Source organism: Dermacentor silvarum, chromosome 9, assembly GCF_013339745.2.
Source record: "Dermacentor silvarum isolate Dsil-2018 chromosome 9, BIME_Dsil_1.4, whole genome shotgun sequence".
In the NCBI taxonomy this organism is placed as follows: domain Eukaryota; kingdom Metazoa; phylum Arthropoda; class Arachnida; order Ixodida; family Ixodidae; genus Dermacentor; species Dermacentor silvarum.
In genome coordinates this window covers 55,411,612-55,427,430 of record NC_051162.1, presented here as the reverse complement: position 1 = coordinate 55,427,430, position 15,819 = coordinate 55,411,612, and the positions used below count along the sequence as shown (strand labels likewise).

Below are 15,819 nucleotides of genomic sequence, written 5' to 3'. Positions count from 1 at the left end.
CCAAGTTTCTGCCCGTATTGTAGCACCGGTATGATTTTTAGCACGGGTAGTTAGCACCGTAGAATGCAATGATTGTACACTTTCCTTTTCAACGACACGGTAAGCTCCCAGTCAGGATATGGGATTGCCTGCCGTATGCACTCCAACCCAATTTTTTTCTCTCTGTAAATTTTTTTCTCATGATCAGGGTCCTCTGTGAGTAATTGACCTACATAAACGTACTCCTTTACCGACTCTATAGGTTGACTGGCAATCCTGTATTCTTGTTTCCTTGCCAGGCTATTGAACATTATCTTTGTCTTCTGCATATTATCTTCAACCCCACTCTTACACTTTCTCGGTTAGGTCCTCAATCGTTGCTGTAATCGTCCTCATTGTCGCTGAATAGGACAATGTCAACTGCAAACCGAAGGATGCTGAGATATTCGCCGTTGATTCTCACTCCTAAGCCTTCACAGTCTAAGAGCTTGAATACTTCTAAGCATGCAGTGAATAGCATTGAAGAGATTGTGTCTTCTTGCCTGACGTCTTTTTTGATAGGTATCTTTCTACTTTTCTTGTGGAGAACAAAGGTTGCTGTGCAATCCTTGTAGATATTTGCCAAGATATTCACGTATGCCTGCTGTACTCCTTGATTACGCAATGCCTCTATGGACTGTTGGTATCTCTACTGAATCAAATGCTTTTTCATAATATGTGAAAGCCATATAGAGAGGTTGATTGTACTCTGCAGATTTATCAATTACCTGATTGATGAAATGAATATGATTCATCATAGAATATTCCGTCCTGAAGCCAGCCTGTTCTCTTGGTTGGCTGAAGTGAAATGTTGCCCCGATTCTATTGGAAATTATCTTGGTGAATGTTTTATACAATACTGAAATCATTAAATCATTATTCAATATCATTATCAAATTAGCCAATATTGTTAAATGACATCAATGAATCGATATGGTTCCGGGTACTTGGCCCGTATGTCAAAACGCGAAAATTCTAGTCCCATCTACATTAGGGGACCTGAAGGAATGTTCGCCACTCATACATCAAGTTTTCTTAGGCATTGACGCTTGTTCTATTCGGTCCTGAGCACCACTGGTAAGGTCTTGAACACCACTGGTAACCACAGGGTGCAGTGGTTCATACCCAAGCTTTCGCATGACGTCACTACATGCTCTCTCTACCTTGTCAATTATCTTTGCGGACAGCTTGCTTTTCCAGTAGTCAGTGATAGCAGTTGTGTTTCTTCTCGTGGAATATGGGTTTGTCATATCGTTTTTGGTTGCCACTGTGTGTTTTTGAAGGTACGAGACCACTGAACGCCCATACTTAAGTCCGAGGTGGGAGAAAAGCCGCGCAGCCTCTAGGTAAGGGTTGCCCGCTAAATCTTCAAAACGGACCGTGACAGTGTGACTGGACGAGAGCTTGTCAGTGAGATTTCTGAAGTCATCGATGTCTTTGCGCATGTGGCTGCAGAGAACTTCGGGGCTTCGACACTCTCGCGGTTCGCGCACCAGTCCAGTGCCATGCGCGAGGCGTAGATTCCGCGCGGATCTCGAACTAGGTGCACTACTCTTATGTTACGGGCGATGTCCGTGTTCCGCTTGATCCAAGTCGCTACCTGCGCATATTAAGAGAGTGGGCTTGAAAAACGCTTTCAAATGCATGTAATAATTTCTAAGGTATTATCGACAAGGTAACCTAGTCGGAGCACAGGGGAAAAGATCTGGAAGACTATGAAACGAACAAACAACACACACCAACAAAAAAAGAAGAAAAAAGAAACAGCTACCAGGATTGGACACTGAAGGAGCTGACATCTGACCAAATACAGTAATACGGGTTTTCGTTCTTGCGGCCTAATCTATGACTTTGTGTCGACTGGTGCTTTGTTGTTAGTAGAATTTCGATGACGATTAGATGTTTATGTCCTGATTGTCTAATTACACTGTTGTCTTGATATCGGTGTTGGCTGGTGAATCATGATTGTCGGGTGCCGACAGCAGTGAAACGCGTCCACAAGATTGCAGTGGCTTCCTTCCCCGAGGCTGACGTGTGCGTACGATGATGCTTTCCCAATGCAAGAAAGTTTATATATTCCTTAATAAACGATGCGGACTAAAACATGCTATATTGTCGCAAAATTGCCGTGAAAACTGAGCATGGGCTTGCGTACTATTGTCTTTTGGAGTAATAAGGATAACAGCACCGGTGAAGTATGATACGCTCGCCAGTGCCTTCTTGTGCATAGCACTTTTTTTCCGACAAAAAATTATGGGGTTTTACGTGCCAAAACCACGGTCTGAATATGAGGCACGCCGTAGTGGAGGACTCCGGAAATTTGGACCACCTGGGGTTCTTTAACGTGCACCTAAATCTAAGTACACGGCTGTTTTCGCATTTCGCCCCCATCGCAATGCGGCCGCCGTGGCCGCGATTCGATCCCGCAAGCTCGGGCTCAGCAGCCCAACACCGACAACAATGTGGCGAACGTGGTTTAGGTCACGGATTCGGCACCCCGAAGAGGTGAGACGAAATTATCACCCATTTCTCGCGCATTTACCGCTACAATGCTACTGAATTTATTGGGCGTCTTCCGCTGTAACGGCTTGCAGAATGTCTCTCGTATGATACTTATTTGTTTATGTACTTTCTTGCTGCAGAATGCCCTGGTTCTTGCTTTCTACGGTTTATTGCGATAGCAATTATATGGACACTCCAAGCGCATTTCTGCCGTATGCGTCGCGGTGTTGTTCTGTATATAGTCCCAACACGATAACATCGTCGCCAGACGCCGTACGCTGCATGTGCGAGTGAAAGATTGCGAGGGTCAGCCGATGATCGCGGCTCAATCTCGTGCGCGCGAGGAAGGAAGGTGGGGCGGAAATCCACCGCCTTCTTTCGCGCGCGAGGCACGGGGGACTCCCAGGGGCGGTCACGACGGAGAGAGTGATGCGTTTTGTTCCAGCGGCTGCTGCTTACGGCGCTGCGGGCGGCGGCCGTATCTTGAAAGCAATCTGCGAGGTGGACAAAGTGCGCGCCAGCGCGGGCCTCATCTTCAACAACGATGTGGACAAACGACACCACGCCAAGTGCCGGCTGCTTCGTATGCGCGGTGCTTTTGGGCATTTAGGTGGCGTTGAAGCGAGAGGCAGCACGAAGATCAATTCACTCGCTGCAGCCGCGCGCTTTCTCACTCCAGCGTTTTGACAGTGAGTTTTCGCGGTCATCGAGCGAGATGCGTTCATGTTTAGCAGTGCGCACGTGACACCGTGCTTTTTAATACAGTTAGTAAGCGAATGTTTGAAAGTTTATATGGCTGATAAACCGAATATCTTTATTTCGTAGAGCTGTCTACTAATTTGCTATCGCAATCGATGTTTCGCATTTCAGGCGAAACTGCGACTTTGTTGGGTGACGGAATGCACTATTATTTTTCCGAGGTTAAAATAATTGCTGAAAATTGCAGTATACAATCAATGATTAGGTAGAAATATAAATAAATACATAAATAATAACCTCTTAAATAATTAATGAATGAATAACTTGCATATAACTGACAAGTAAAGTAAACCTGCCGCAATGGCTTGGCGACTGTGGTGTGGTGCTGTTAAGCACAAGGTCGCGGGATTAAATCCCGGCCGTATTTCGATGGGGAAGAAATGCAAACGACTGTGTTATTTAGCGCAGCATAACACGCAACAATGACTGATAAACTTCAAAGTAATATGCGAAACAGAAAAATGGTGCAAAACGTGGTCTATCTCCCTCAGCAGCAAAGAAAACGTAGCTCATTTCAATCAACCATCGCTCCTCGTATTCCACAGCATGCCGTACCATTACCGGTTCCCAAATATCTTCTTCACCATATAAATAGCTTGATAACCATGATCTAAGGTAGTCAACACGGGTAGTTAACATTACGATAGATGGTAACCACACCCCTGCTTATTAATGCCGTAATTTGCGTCACACCAAGTCTGTTGTAAAAATACTTGCCTAAAGGGCCTCTAAACCACCTCCGATATTTTTAAACATTGCAAGTAAACACGCGCATCGAAGTCAGAATGCCCTCACGATCAACGATGCCAAATGCGACAGCGCTATGCGCCTCGGGCGCGCTACAAGAAAAAAAAAAGAAAAACACAATCCCGGACTTCTCTCCGGGCCATTCCGGTATCCCCAGCAGTCACCGTGATGTCACCAGGGGCAGACGCTGTCGATTGGTCGAACGAGAACCTACGACTTCCAATTAGTCTGCTAGCCGGTAAGCTAGCCGGTAAGCTCCCTGCTCTTCTTCGTCGTGTTGCTCACTTGTGCGCGCTTTCGAATCAGCAACTACGGCCCACAACGCAAGTGCCAAAATCGGTCACGTTCCATCACAGTAGCGCTCTGGTTAGCCACGTCAACAGAGTGTGACAGTGTTGGCCTTTCTAGACGTGCGAGCAACACAGGTTCCATAGCGGAACGCTTCGCATGAGCACTGCGGGTAGCCGAGATGCGCGGAATCGCGGCTAACGCCCGTTGTTATGATCGGCTTGGAACTCTGCATCTCAGTTGTGGAAAACCAAACCCGCGTACGTTCCCGTGTCGGGGCCATTATCTTCATCCCCAAGAAGCGGTTATGATCTTCCTGGAAACTGTACCTCTCAAATATGGGAAACATGCCCGTGCGCTTTTCCTGTGACGAGATAATCCCCTTCATCCCCGAGAAAGCGTCACACCTCTACGACCTGAGCAGACGCGAAGGCGAGCCACCAAAGGAGAGGACCCGAGGGGGATGCGGTCGTCAACTGGACAACCCGACAGAGGACTGACACGTCCACAAGTTCACCGAAGGAGACATCAGCTACCACAAGACCACGAGGGGTTATTTAAGGCCGTCCTAGCCCCCGTGTTAGGCAGAACCGCTCGAGACTCGGGTAGAGTAAAAACCATGTACCAATGAAGTGAATACAGCCTTTTCTATTTTTTTCATCATCACGATGCCCCCCTTCATTGTTGTCTCCTGATTCCTGTGGTGACGACCCCCCTCACCCGGTCGAGATCATATCAGCTGATTGGCAGCAATGGGATACTCCACCCTTCGTCCTGGCTTCAACAGAATGGTGAGAGCTTGACTTTCTTTGAGAATTTGCCAGGTTTTAGCTAACGTGTTTTCTAAAACGGTGAATTAGTTTCTGTACGTGCAGGCTTCTGTTGACAGCATCCTCACATCACAGCAGAGTAAGAAAGTCCTCGTTCGGGATTGACCATAGATTTAAGCAAACGGAGAAAGCCAGAGATCTTATTAATTTGTGAAAAGCTGGGAATGGAGGTCGGAAAAAGTCAGTGAAAGCCACAGCTTATTGAGGCGATTGAGAAGTGCGGGGCTCCTGAGGGCGAAATTTCAGAAGCATGGGAAGAGGTAGAGAAACGAGCTGAGAAAGCTGAACAAAAAGCTGCAGAGGAAAGGCGAAGAGCTGAGAAAGCTGAACAAAGTGCTGCAGAAGAAAGGCAGAGAGCTGATCAAAAGGAAGGTGCAGAAAAAAGGGACCGAGAGGAACAGAGAGCTCACGAACTCAAACTAAAAGAACTAGGCGTGCAGCGGAATATGGCCAGGCAATCAGCAAGTAACCTCTCAATAGATGAAAGACGTTCAGGTTAAGTAGGTGTGAAGATAAGGGATCTCATGCCGTCGTACAAGATGAACGATGACATGGGTTTGTTTCTCGTTACTTTTGAATGAACCTGCGAGAGAAATGGGTTGGCACTAGAGAGTTGGCCGCAACAGATTCTGACCGTTCTTCCTGGCGAAGCAACCGAAATAATTACAAGGCTAACGAAGGATGAGTCAGAGGATTAGCAGAAAGTAAAAGCTGCGTTGCTGAGGAAATATCGGCTCTCAGCGGAGGCTTCCCGCCGCCGTTTTCGGGAGGCAGCTAGGACACCGGGCGAGTCTTTTCAAGGTTTCACTTATAAATTGAAAGCCAATTTAATTGAGTGGCTAAAAGGGGAAGACGCGTTCGGTTGTCACGACAAGGTTGTGGAGCTAATCTGCAAGGAGCAGTTCTATGGGTCCTTGAGCGAAAACATGCGCCTTTGGATTCCAGATAGGCCGGGCGAAAAGGGCTTGGAACGGGCTGCAGTGCTAGCAGATGAATTCGCCTCCTGTCGCGAATTCGAGAAAACACGCGTCAGGGCATTCACTAAATTCAGCAAAGAAGAAAACAAGCGCCCCTTTCACAACGAGAAAGCTGGAGGTGGGACCAATGACGCGCCGACCGATAATTCCGTAGAGAAGAAAACCACAGTGAAAGACGAAAGAAAAACAGAAAAAAGCGTTTGAGGCTAGAAAACCGGTCGTCTGTTTCCGTTGCCAGGAGCCTGGACACCTTGCGATCCGCTGTAGAAAGCCTAGAATTGTTTTTTCTTTCGTGAATGACGACGACAACTTGGCGCTCTTAGAACCCTACCTTCGCGACCTCGCAGTGAACGGAACGCCATGCGGGGTACTTAGGGACTCGGCTGCGACAATGGACATCATCTACCCTGCGTATGTGCAACCTGAGGATTTCACCGGGGAACATGCGTGGATCCGGCAGGTAGTTGAGGACAATAGTGTTTGTTTGCCCATAGCCAGCGTAAAGATCGAAGGGCCGTTCGGAATATTGCTGACTGAAGAAGCAGTATCGAAAAATTTGTCCTAACAATACCCCTACTTATTTTCAAATCGCTCGGAGATGCTTAAAGAAGAAGAGCCTGAGTTGTGGCGACCATGCGGTCCAAGCTCTCCCGCGTCCCCAGGCTGAGGAGATCGCGGCGGAGATAAGGCACGGCAACGAAGAAAGGGAAAGGCTTCATGACGTAAGCAGTCAGGAAGCACAACACATAGCTACTGAAAGCGGGGGAAAAGGCGCTAGCGAGGAGGCATCCGGCTCAGTGGGCATACCGCAGCAAGGGCTAGCAGAGGAATAAGAAACTAATTTGGTGCTGCCACATTCTAAAGGATCTTTAGACCTTCTGAATGTTGTTAAAGAAGGAATTGCGGCAGAAGAAGGGAACGATTACGCCACGGGAGTAGAAACAGTGGCTCCTCCGAAGGACGTTCTTTGCGGAGACAAGGTTTGTTTTAGCAGCCCTAAAAAGGTCGAGGAGGCGCTGAAAAACTGCCTTGTACCTCCGCATTTGAGCGACGTTCTGGAATCGTCCAAAGAAGAGGAGACTGACATGACGGCCAAACACGGCAGAAACCGGACGATCGGGGATATCAGAGGCACATTCGGTGACCGCCTGGCAAGGCAAAAATTTTTCAGACGGCGCAAACAAGCGAAGTGTTTAGCGTAGCGCAAATTCGAGAAAGACGCCACACCGCAGCCCGTAAGCGAAGGGAACAGGCCATCATGCACAACTTCAAAGGGCTCGTTATGGTGGTTGAGAAAACGGAGATGCCGCCAAAGGCGGATGACAGCAGAACAGGACGCGTCTGCGCGAGTAGGAATGCGGCTGAAAGGGTCAACCTGGCTGAGGTGCGCGCGAACACTGGGCCAGTCAAACAGTCAATGAGGGGGAATGCGCCGCGAGAGCGAGGACAAAGGAAGAATGGCGATTCTTCTCGCGTTTACGGCCTCCCTCTCCGAGACGAGAAAGAAAGCTCAGGCCACACGAATTGACCCTTTTCGCGGCGATGCCGTGGACGCTGCTATGTTTGATCACGCGGTGACGCGTCCATTGCTTGCCTCAACTGCCTCCGTTGCCTCCTTGTTTACAATGGAAGTGTATGACGCCGGCGCGGCTTAGAAAACCTCTGTTTTCGGAGATATCGTAGACGGTGACTAGGTGGACGACACGAAGCTTTGATCACAGCTTCAGAGAACATGCAAAAGCGCTTTCGGAGCTGATTAAGCTATGTCCAAACGGCGCAAGCAGCGTACATGGCGCTTGTTCTAAAAGCGGGCTAAATATGTATTCCAACCTATCCAATTCTTTCCGATTAGGAATTCAGTTATGATTAGTGTGTTTTGCTCTTTGTTCTATATTCGGCAAATATTTTGAAGCAGTGGCTTGTCAGTTTCTGACTCAGTAAAGTTCCTTGGTGTGGCCACTATCTGATTATTTTCTGCCTAATCACTCGCAGGTGTGCTCAGTTCCGATAGATTCGTTCTTGCTGCGCACAAGGCTTGAAACGTAGCTCTTTTGTACATTGCAATACCTTGTAGCAAATATATATTACAGCTAGAAACTCGCTTACTCTTGTGGACCGTCACGAAGCATTCAGCTTCGACCATTCGTGTGCCATAGGTGTAGTCCGTCATTTATTGTGCGTATACAGAGCGCATATATTCAAGTGTGCGCCCATTCACTTATTCTTGATACGTCGGCGATAGAGTGGGCGTATGTTTTCCTGCCATTTTGGACAGATGTGTATAGATAATGTGCGCGAAATTTATACTATGACAGGAAGCGGCGCTACTCCCTTTGTCATTGTTTAACGAGTGGTACTCAGTCTTGCCGACGTTTTGGGGATCAAGCCGTTTTTTTTTTTTTTTGAAGGTTAGCGATACAAGGCTGGCGGATGAGCAAATTTCTGTATCCTCGAGGAAAGCCGTACATCACGATTCGAAGGGCCGGTAACACGTTCGGACAGTTGCAGCAGCGGTCCGCGAACTTGGCCACACAGATCCATTCTATTGCTTAACATGCCCGTCACTATTTTTGCAGCCAACTACTGCACACGGCTTCAATCCACATGATTCAATCTAGCATGATTGGAGCACAGTGTGTTAGCGAAAACTCAGTTGCATTTCCGACAGCTGATCGCACAGAAGCAAGGTAGAAGCGGTAATGGTTTCGTATTCGTGCGCGGTCGCTGAGGAGAGGCATGGCGCGCTGCCGTGAGCGCCATCTCGTTTCTTTAAAACAAACTGCTCCGCGAAAGGGGTCAATTGACAGGTTACGGGAGGGGGCAGTGTATGTCTGACGCCCTTAGTTGCCCGTGGTGAGGCCCAATGACTTTCAGGTTGCGACCAAGGAGGTTATAAAAAAACTTCTGGAGTGGAGATCCCCTATGCGCGCCCATGCGACCGGCTGAAGCCCGGAAAACCGGTTGGCGGCCATCTTGCTCCAGGCAAGAACGAGTGCTGCTTGCGCGCTGGTAGCGTAACCAGTGCGATTTCGTGGTGGCGTTTTATGATGAAAGCGGGAGAATTACTGTGATTTGTTTAGCGCAGATGTTTTTTTTTAATGCGACAGCCTTTTATGCATACCTCATGGTGGGGTGTCCGTCTCAAGGCCGTTTCAAAACCGTGCTGTTGACATGAAATGATCCTCTTAGGTTAAGAGGTGATAGCGCGCGCAATATATACCACTATTAAGTATACAATATTAATTAAGCATGTGAACTGCAGTAACAATGAATATAGATAGGTGAATGAAGTGTGTTGAGACTGTAATAATGTTGAATTAGGAGTAAATATACGTGGATTGAAGGGGTTTAGCTGGGTGATAGGAGTTCAATGAAAGGTAATGATGGGAAGAACACGCGGTGCTGGGCTAGTTGATGATGATGGGAAAGCCACATTTAACATTCTAAAAGTGATTACGTGATTGAACTGAGGCGATAAAGCGTGCACAGAGAGGTGAATTAGACGAATTTAGATTGACTTTTTGCTGAAAGAATTGTGACGAAGACTCCGTAAAAGAAGTGGAAAGCGGCCGTCGTATCATGGAGTTAGCGACGCTAGGGCTTTCATGTCGCCTAGTTCTATCATCAGGAATCCCCAGTAATCTTTGTCATGTCAGGCTAAGGGCAAATGCACAAGGCAGTTGTTAACGCAAGAATACGTGGGCTGAAGCTGTAACGCGTTTCATGCGCATCAGCTTGCCACATTACCGAAGTGACACGAAGTACAAGGTGAAATCAGTAAAGTGGTAAATAATTTTTTATTGTGTCCTGGCTATTTTGATAAAAATAAGCATAAAACAACATGGTGGAAAAAATGAATAAAATATTGCATAACTACCTGGTGCATCACAGTGTATACTATAGGAAAACAATACCAAACAGGCATACATAAAATGCAAACACATCAAAACAAACATATTTTTGGCTGCGCAAGAACAAAAAAAAAATTGCACCAATGCCCAAAATTAAAGGCATGCTGATAATGTCACTTCTTAAGGCGCACGGTTCAGTAACTACGAATAATGGCTTTTAAATATTGTAAAGATCGTGAGTCCGCAATAGACGAATTTGTATGAACTCTGATTTGTATAGAGCTTTACACGACGACATGCAACAGCAACTTGATCTCCGAAAACAGTAATATTCGCGATCCAGCCTAAGTTAAATTATGCCGAGATAGGATACCTATGGCTGCACAAGAACTGTTGTTGCTCCAGGCACATATCGTGTTGTTACACACACGATATGTGACTGGCAATACTCTTTATTTGCCAGTTAGGTCAGTTATTTTCTTGTTTTGATGCGAAACAGTTGCGTGCCACGCTTATAAACAGTCAACTTGTGAGACGCAGCTACGACGTCCGCCAGGTCTGTGAGCGGTATCATTTTATATAAATAAGTAGTAAATAATTCCTCTCGACATGCGGAATCTCATATGCAAGCGCACCGGAAATATATACGAACAGCAAGCATTTCTTACGAACTCGTTTTTTTATGCAGATGTGCGGAGAACACTAGAAAAATGGTTGGAATGCTGCCCTGTCGCAGCCTTGTCGTTTGACCAGACCTGTCAAAACAACCCTCTTCAAAGTGCACCGAGCAAAGAACATCCGAGTCTTTAGGCGCCCAGCCATCTCTGCGAACAGCGGGCTGCCATGCGTCACGCAGCGCTTTCTCTTTCGGGAACCTGTCGCACAAACATGCAGAAAAAAGCTTGTTTCAGCCTATATTGGCCAATTAAAAGTAGATTTAATGTACAACAGCGCTCCTCGACGGAGATAGTGCACAGCAATGGTCGAGCGATTGAAGGCTTTTTCGCGCTACATATACACGTGAAACGTTACTCCTGACTTTTGCTTCGCACGATTCGTGCGACGCAGGCGTTCACCAATGATCTGCTTGGAAGTCTGCATCTCATTTGTGAGAAAGCAAACCCGCGCACGTTCCCGTGTCGGGGCAATTATTTTCATCCCCAAGAGGCGGTTATGATCTTCCTGGAAACTGTACCTCTCAAATGTGGGAACATCCAAGCTCTGCTGAACGGGATGTTCAGCAGAGCTTGGATGTTCCCTTACAAACGCAGAACTACCGCTCAGCAGACCGTAACTAAGCACTATAAATGCCGCAACTGCCGAACTACCGCAAGGGCCCAAGCGGCGCAGCTGCGTTTTCTGCCTGGAGCAATATGGCGGTCGCCGGCGTCAGCCGCGGCGCGGCATCTCCACTCCAGAAGTTTTTTTATAACCTCCTTGGTTGCGACCTAGTCGAGTGCGCATTAAGAGGTAGTAATTGTCGAACAGGGCGCCTCCATAAGGTTCTCGTTTGTAAATTTGTAAATAGAGCGCGTTGCATTTTTTCTTTTGTTAGTTATTAATACGTTATTTCTTTTAATTCCAAAGGTTCCGCGTTAATCTCGGTGTTTCGTTGTAATGGTTGATTATGCGAGCCAGTTACGCGAATAAAACTGCGAAGCAGGTTTTGCGACGGTGCTGGCTCGTGAACACGCTGATTTTGTAGATGGGCATTGACGTAGGAGGTTTGTAGAAACAGACCATTTTGGGTAATTCAAGACTTACCGAGCAGGTGTGTTTATCGGCTACCATTGTATAATATTGATTTGCTGAAGTGCGTTCGGAGAAGCAATTTTTTTCACGGTTTTGCGCGCAGATAGAGTATGACTTTTTGTTTTCTTGCTTTAAATGCCACTTTATGAATCAGCTTAATTAGGAGTTGAAGGGGTCATCAGAGCGCAGTGCATTTTGCATTAGAAGCGCTGGTACTGGCAGGTAGCATTGACCAAACGAGTAACTCACTGCGCAGCATTTATCCCTTTGATCATTTTCCATGTGCTCTCAGTCTCTCAATAAACGTGACTTTCTCGGGCAGGAGAAACAAAAACGTTAGGCATTAGGTTGGTTAACAAAAACGCACTCTAGTTTTCTCCTTGTGTTCTCAGGAATCTCGAACGAGGGCTGCAGGTATAATTCTGTTAAGGTTTTATGTGAAGAACGTGTGAACCTGGCAGTTCTCATGGTTAGTTGGGTGCTTTCTGTTTCTTGTGCCTTGGGCTTGGCGTGGTCTATTTCCAGAAGGTGTCACCTGGCCTGCCTTGGAACGAACGGCGAAACGAAGCAGAGGCACGGGGTCTGCCGGTCTCTTCGAGGTGCTTGGATGCTGCAAACCCTTCGAGACCTCCTGTGGCGGCGGACGGGCTGTTATGATCTGCTTGGAAGTCTGCATCTCATTTGTGAGAAAGCAAACCCGCGCACGTTCCCGTGTCGGGGCAATTATTTTCATCCCCAAGAGGCGGTTATGATCTTCCTGGAAACTGTACCTCTCAAATGTGGGAAACAAGCCCGAGCGCTTTTCTCGTGACGAGATAATCCCCTTCATCTCCGACAAAGCGTCACACCTCTACGACCTGTGCTGACGCCTTGGCGAGCTACCAAAGGAGAGGGCCCGAGGGGGAAGAGGTCGTAAACTTGACAACCCGACAGAGGACTGACTCCTCCACAAGTTCCTCGAAGGAGACATTGGCTACCACAAGACCACGAGGTGTCATTTAAGGCCTTCCTGGCCCCCGTGTTAGAACCGCTCGAGACTCGGATAGAGTCAAAACCATGTACCAATGAAGTGAATGCACTCTTTTCTATTTTTTTCATCATCACAATGCCCGCCTTCATCGCCGTCTCCTGATTCTTGCGGTGACAACCCACCTCACCCGGCCAAGATTGTATCACCGTCCACGTTACCGGCACGGTAACTCGCCGCACGCCGTTTGCCTCTCTCGGGCCACCGTTCGACGGCGGTTTTGCTCGCGAACGGCGACATCTCCTTCCCGCAGAGAGAATGGCACCGGGACCCATTTGTGCGGCAGCCGTAAAGCGAAGTGGCCAATCAGCGACCGAGTAGCGCACTCTGGCACCGCCGGCAGCCTCACCGCTGCTGATCTCTCGACGGCGCCGATATCGTCGCTAGGCCTTCACCGGTTCACTACAAAGCTAAAGCGGACGGCGCTTCGGAAGGAATCACCGACGCTCACAAGCCGCTGCTGCGTTTTCTTACCGTTGTTGTCTTTCTTCGCAATAATTATACACAAAGAAGAAAATACGCTGATATTCGCGGCGCCGTCGGCTGCGATGCGAGCACAGCCGAGCCGGTCGTCTGCCGTCGGTAGCCGAACCACTGCAGCTGAGCTCGACAAGTATCGGAGCTCGTGGATATCGTTGTTCATAGGATGCACAATTTACGCATCACTTTATCTAGCGGACGCTATTTTGGCTGGAACAGAAGCTGCAGCCGATGTTTGCGTCGGCAGTGGCGGAGGCGCAGCTTCGGGGTCTTCTATTGGCCCGTCGGTTGTACGGTGGGCGGTGCGCCGGCCGAACTGCCGTCTTCTTTGGACACCTCTCGCGCGGCAGATGTTCTACGGCACTGGAGGCCGGTTCGCCGTCGCTATATTTGCCGCTAGTGTGACCGCAGGTGCTAACGCGGACGTGCCTTAACCGGAAGTGGACAATGTTTTGAGACCCGCGTTGGCGATGACGTTTGTCACGTGACATTTGGAGGATCACTCGGCGAGGAGGAGAGACTAGCTGACGAACAGAGAGTAGCGTAGGAACGAGCGAAACGAGCGAGGGCCATGTTTCGATCATCAAATGCGTGTAAATCCGCTATTACGGCACCATTTCGAAAAGTTCTTGCGGCTATGTGTTCGTTGCAGACTCGTGCGCAAGTGCAATGCCACAACTATATTTCGACCTCTGGGGGGTTTAGGGGCCCTTTAACAAACACTCGTATGACCGAAGCTAAAGTACGCCTGCATGATTTGGGATCCCCACCTGATTAACTTTTCAAACATGTTGTTATCAATCCCAAATCACTTTGCGAAGTTCATTTATTGCGATTTTAAATTGTATCACTCGTCGAATACCCACGCCATCCCGTCCACTGACTATCGCTTCCTAAGGTCACCAAGAAGGCCTATTCGTGCATATACCCATAATTCAGTGCATCTGCTATAAATTTTTTGTCCAGACGAAAAAGATTCGAACAACTTGCCAGACAATGCTGTGAGCAACCTCGCCTCTGATAAATTTAATGTGGTGCTGACGGACAGTATTAAATATAGTTCAGCCTCACTTGTTCTTTCAAGGTTGTAACGTGGTACATTGAAATCTTCATATTTATATATCAAAAGAACTAACTTCTGTTAGTTTGTGCACTACAACTTGTACTTGTATGTTTTCGCCGATGCCGCCTATTACGCGTGTCGAATTCTAATTTTTCCACTTTTTTCACACTTGGACACACTTTTTCGTATTGCGCTACTTCTGAAAGATGTCGATGATTGCATTTTTTCTATATGGTTTCGTATTTCCGGCATGTTTGAATTTATTGTTATTCATACTTATTCGTCCATTTCTCTGTTTGCTGTTCGTTTCTTACCCGTTGATGACTTGTTTCTATGTGCGATTTGAGTGCACGGGAGTATATTTGAGGTGCCTAAAATAAATAAACGACGATCCTGTGTTGCTCTCTCTGAGATCCTAGTAGGTTAAGTTGCCCTGCTGCCTTACCTGAGCCATATGGAGCCTGGTGAACTTGAAAACTTGCGTTTCAGCTCGAGAACACAGCTCCGCCACGTGGCTTGGAGACGTGCACGACGGTCCGGTTCCACAAGCCTTGACTAAAAACGAGTTGTGCACGTAGTACTCTCGGCTCTCCAGCCAGGCGGTGTAGAGTGGCACGTTCTGCATTCGGCACCGGACGAGCTCGTCGAGAAGTTGGAAAGCGTGCCGCTCCCTGCCTGGACGAATGCGGTCATCTATGGAGAAGATGTGCAGCGGCTCGAAGTGAAAGAAGGTCCTGGGTCCCGATGACAGGAGCTCGCCAACAAGCGAAGACCCGGACCTGTAGTACGCGACGACCAGCACCACGTCAACGTTGGCGAGCGGGACGACGTGAAGCTTGTTAAGTGCTTTTTTGAAGGCCACTGGCAGTGCACCTTCTAACGAAGTGTCCATCATTTCATCTTGCGATAATTTCGTAGCGGCTGGAGTGTGGGACCGGGCGTCGCTCGTATTATCAGGATGCACTGGAGACTTGTCCTCCAGCCCTGTTAACGAGATAAGTATTAACTTCCAGCAGTGGTTAGCCTTTTTTAATTAGGAACTGTCTGTAGGAAAAGCTTATGGGCCCAATGTGAAATAATTGTTTGACACATATTTAGTAAAAATTATGTGCTTCTCTCATCGATATCGTTTCATAGTTGCTAGCTACTCTTGGAGTCATGTTTCAATGTCTGGCGATCATGTGATCCCTTGTTTTATAAACAGTTATTTCATAGCTTCCACGTTTATATATATGTTTTTTCGAACATATTGAATAATAAGAGATACTGCAGAATGGCAACACGTGATGGTGCATTCTGCATTCGCTTGTTTTGTTGTCGCCCTGGCAGGCCGTTTCCATAGCTACTGCAGCCCACGACTGCTTTTTGATCATTTCAGCGAACCCTGCAAGAACGACTGACGCTGGATTATGTTCTACCGACGTTAGCCATGACAATACAGTTGAACCCGGATATATCAAACCTACATATAAAGAATAATTGTGTATAAAAACAGGAGTAATATCCTTTTGAAAATGTCTCTATA

General features: G+C 47.6%; 1 pseudogene; it reads right to left on the bottom strand.

Annotated features, from left to right (window-relative positions):
• Positions 1-349: 349 nt before the first annotated feature.
• LOC119463606 (carbohydrate sulfotransferase 5-like) lies at positions 350-15,449 on the bottom strand (annotated as a pseudogene).
• Positions 15,450-15,819: the final 370 nt, after the last annotated feature.